The following is a 5,049-nucleotide window of genomic DNA, read 5'->3' on the forward strand; positions in this document are numbered from 1 at the left end:
ATCAATCAATCAATCAGTTTTAATTAATCAATAGTTTTCGAATTAGGGTTTAGGGATTTCGAAAATTTGATCTTAGATCAAAGGGATTTGATTTGAGATTCAAAACCTTTAAGGTTCTGATTTTAATTGATCAATGGATCAATCTCAATTTTTAGGGTTTGGGGATCGAACTTATAGAGCTTCGATTTACTCGCTTAGGGATTGATCTATTATCCTATGGCTTTCATCTTAGAGATTATATTTTAGGGTTTCACAATCAACCAAATTGGATTCATTATGTTCTTAGAATTCGAAATACCTTTAGTTTAGTTGTTTGTAGAAGCCAGACCACCAAGAATGAATCTCGAGCTTAGAAACGATCGGGACGCGAGCTGGCTGGGATGCGAGCTGCTTCTATCGGATCGCGAGCGGCTCTGATGCGAACGGGAGCTGTTGCTGTCGGATCGCGAGCTGTCCTTGATGTAGGATGGAGCTGAGTTCGTCTAGGATCAGGAACGCCTTGGGGCTGGAGCTGATCAGGTGGACACGAGCTGGAACAGAGTCGCGAACGGATTAGGGTTCGTCGGTATCGTCGGGTTCGGTAGTTCCAAAGCAAATCAGCGCGCACTGTATCTGTGCGCGAGGGTGCGTCGGTGGTCAGATCGACAAACAGTTTGAACTGACTGATTCGTCTCGGCCAGGGCTTCGATTTGATATCTTGATCGTTTTCTGGGTCCTCACGGTTTGGGAGAACGGCCTCTTCGAAGTTCCGAGGGAGATTCATTTTCATTTAGGGTTTTAGGGTTTTAGCGATTTGGTTTTAGGCTCAGGGTGTTAGAGGCTATCATGCTGATAACGTGTTATGAACTTAAGGATTTAGAACTGTAAGTTTCTGTGTATTATTACTCAATCATAAGGTACCCTTATATATGAGACTTACAAAGAGATAAAAGGAAAGACATAAATATAGAAAGTGTACAAATACAAAGAAAATGAAATAGAGTTTCATTTTCTTTAAAGCCTAAGCCACCTCTCTCTCCTCTTCATGCGGCCGCCTCTCTAGGATTAGACCGTCTCTCTCTCTTGGTATTGGGCCGGTTATAGACCGGACCGGTTATAAACCGGACCGGTTATAAACCGGACCGGTTATAGACATCCATCATATAGTTTATAACAATAACTATCCATTTTAAATGATCATTTATTATTATCACAATACATATCCGATAATTCAGCAAGGGAAAAATTAACATGTACTCATCTCCAACACCTACACGTTTCAAACTTTCACAAATACAACTGTTTATAAATCAATAATTGTCCAATACCTTTAACCGGGTTAAACATTTATTCTATCATCTAACAAACTTTTTTTTAAAAAAAAGCACGTAACAAACCTATTATTTTAAAATCAACACTATCAAACTCTTTTGTGTATAGTTTAGGATTTTACATCAGGAACTTAGAGCACCTCCATCGGTGTTTCTGATGTGAGGTTCTAAGCAAAAGTTAACAAAAAAATAAATGAAAGAACCGGTGTTAAGAAGGGGATTATTAGAGTTGGTAAGAACCGGAACGTGGCTCGTTTCTATTCGACCTCTCCTTCATGCCTCTCTCTCTCTCCCTCGTCGGTATCGAACCAAAAAGACCATTCGTTCTCTTTCTCCTCCATTCTCGATTTTCTATGGCGATTTGATCTCGACCGTCATCGGGGTTCGATTGATTCTGGAATCAAAGACGCTTTCTTTCTCATCCAAAACAAGCCACTCCATCTTCTCTCTCTTGATTCAACGACGACTGCGTTCTGTTGCACCGAAGAGCCTCAAAAGAAAAGGAAAGATAGAGAAAGAGAAGAAGTCGAAGATGGATTGAAAGACGAAGCAGCTGATCTTCTCAGGCTTTTGTAAACCTTTCTCCTTCGACCCTGTAAGTGAAGAAAGCTCTCACCATTTTTTTTTACTGATTTTGTTTAGGGTATCAGTTAGAAGCTGAGCTTGTTGTGTTTAGACTTGTATTGTTGTTGCATGCATCATCGAGGTCAAAGATTTGTTGTTTACTAATTGGCTTTTGAATCGATTTGTCAAAGATTTGTTCTTGATCAGTGTTTATTAATTTGCATCATCAAGGTCATTTCCTTTGGTCTTAACTAATTGGGTTTTGAATCGATTTGTCACAGATTGGTTCTTGATCACATTTCCTTTGGTCTTAGCTTATTTTGCAGCAAGTCCCAAGCTATCTGGTTTGCCAACGAGAGAGCCTACTCACTACAAACAAAGATGGAGGAAGATAAATGAGGGCGTCTGCAAGTTCGTTGGCTGCTATGATGCGGCAACAAAAGAGAAATCAAGTGGCCAGAACGAGAATGATGAAATGAAAATGGCTCATGAGATTTACTTCAATGACTACAAGGTGAAGTTTACCCTTGAGCACGCATGGTTGGAGCTGCGACATGATCAGAAATGGTGTGACGCATCTACAACTAAAGATAAGGTGCAGTCAAAAAGGATGAAGTTAGATGAGCACTCTGCTCAATCATCAACTTCTGTGGCTGGAGAGGATGATCAATCCGCACGTCCTATTGGAGTTAAAGCAGCAAAGGCGAAATGAAAAAGGGCTGTGAGCAAGGCAACGAAGTTGGAAGAGGAAGAAAAGGAGTTTCAGAGCATGTGGGCTATTAGGCAGAAGGACTTTGCTTTGAAGGATACTCTTAACAAGCAAAAATTGCTTGACAGTCTACTTGGCAAGACTGAGCCATTAACTGAACTCGAACTTGCCTTAAAAACAAGCTTATTAAAGATATGTTGACAAGTTAGTTTGAGTCTTTAGTTGCATCTGTATAATATGGATCTTAAGTTGTTTGTGTCGAGTCTTTAGTTGCGTCTGTATGATATGGATCTTAAGTTGTTTGTGTTGAGTCTTTAGTGGTGTTTTAGTTGTGTCTTTGAGCTGTTTGTGTCGAGTATGTAAGATAATTGCCTTATCTTAATGTATAATATTGGTTTCTGTTTAATGCAATTTGTCTATCTCTCTGTTAGTTTTGTTTCTTATCATGCTGTTCCTCATGTGACAGTCCAAGCCAATGAAGCCAATACGTAAAGAGAGAGACATGTGACAGAAGATGCCAAGCCAACTAAGCCAATACGTAAAGAGAGAGATATGTGACAGAAGATGCCAAGCCATAAAGCTTATGTTGGTATGTTTCAACCACTCATAGTACTGGTTGATTGTTGTGTAAAGCTTATGTTGACATGTGACGAAACAGGAAGACTTGCTTTATAAACTTGTGTCTTGCTTTTGTAGGTGGAGCCAAGACGAAACCGAAAAGACTTGTCTCTGCGTGGAGAAGCAGACAACATGTGAGAAGCAGACAACGACAAGAGCATGTGACACAAAGATGACAATTCTCTATAAACTTTTCTGTATAAACTTTGCCAATTCTCATTGTGTATAAGACCAAGTCTTCTTCTCTCTTACCATATCACAAGAAATTTGCTAATTCTCTTCCGAAACAAAAAACCTCTCTTACCATATCGCAAGAAACAAGTCTTCTCTTCTCTTACCATATCAATTCTCTTACAATTCGAACAAGAATTCAACACTCTTACCTTTTCTTCTAAATGACTTCTTCTTCTAATAATTTTAAAGACATGTTCGACGAGAGATGCGACCAAATTTTCAATCAACGATTCGAAAATCTTCTCATTCATAAAGAAGCTCAACAAGAAGCGTCAAGGTCAAAAAAAAAACGAGCCTACATTGAAAGACAACGAGAACAAGGACACATGCAGTTATGGAACGATTATTTTAGTGAAGAAGCAACATATCCGTCTCACATGTTTCGTCGCCGTTTTCGAATGAACAAGCCGTTGTTCATGCGTATTGTTGATCGACTCTCCGCTGAAATCCCATACTTTCAACAAAGAAGAGATGCTACTGGACGGTTCGGTCACTCTCCGTTACAAAATGCAACGGCCGCTATCCGTATGATGGCATATGGTTGCCCAGCTGATGCGGTCGACGAATACCTCCGACTTGGTGAGACCACCGCGCTTTTATGCTTGGAACATTTTGTTGAAGGAATCATAAATATATTTGGAGATTTATCTAAGAACACCCACGCCAAAAGATCTTCAACGACTACTCTATATTGGAGAGAAACACGGATTTCCCGGGATGATAGGAAGCATCGATTGTATGCATTGGGAGTGGAAGATTTGTCCAACCGCATGGAAAGGTTAATATACACGTGGATCAGGAAAGCCAACTATTGTGCTAGAGGCTGTAGCTTCACAAGATCTCTGGATATGGCATGTTCGGACCACCAGGTACATTAAACGATATCAATATTCTTGATCGATCACCGGTTTTTGATGATATATTACAAGGTCGAGCTCCAAAAGTTAAGTACATAGTCAACGGACATGAGTACCATTTGGCTTACTATCTCACGGATGATATTTATCCAAAATGGGCTACTTTTGTCCAATCTATTCCACTTCCGCAAGGTCGGAAAGCATCCTTATTCGCTTCACATCAAGAAGCTGTACGTAAAGATGTCGAGCGTGCTTTTGGGGTCTTGCAAGCTCGATTTGCCATAGTCAAAAACCCGGCTCTTACGTGGGATAAAATAAAAATTGGAAAGATAATGAGAGCATGTATCATACTACATAATATGATCGTAGAAGACGAACGAGATGGGTACACTCAGTTTGATGTATCAATTTTCGCACAACCGAAATCAAGCCGAAGTTCAGAAGTGGATTTCACGTATTCTACAGATATGCCTTCAAATTTCGACAATATGATGAGCATTCGGAATCGAGTTCGTGATAGAACAATACATCAACAATTGAAAGCTGATTTGGTTGAGAATATATGACAAAAATTTGGAACAAATCAAGATTTGAACTAATCGGCTTTTTCTCGTTTCCGATTTGTATTTGTATTTTTCATATGTTTTGATGTCATTTATGTATAAAAAATTTATGTATGCTTTCATTTTAAATTATTCTACTAAAAAAAAAAAAAATTAAGAACCCCTATGGGGTTCTCCCAATGAAAGAATAAAAA

At 39.3% G+C, this 5,049-nt stretch overlaps 1 pseudogene; it reads left to right on the forward strand.

Annotated features, from left to right (window-relative positions):
* The first annotated feature begins 3,965 nt into the window (after positions 1-3,965).
* On the forward strand, positions 3,966-4,809 carry LOC106308857 (annotated as a pseudogene).
* Positions 4,810-5,049: the final 240 nt, after the last annotated feature.

Source organism: Brassica oleracea, chromosome C8 (assembly GCF_000695525.1).
Source record: "Brassica oleracea var. oleracea cultivar TO1000 chromosome C8, BOL, whole genome shotgun sequence".
Classification (NCBI taxonomy): domain Eukaryota; kingdom Viridiplantae; phylum Streptophyta; class Magnoliopsida; order Brassicales; family Brassicaceae; genus Brassica; species Brassica oleracea.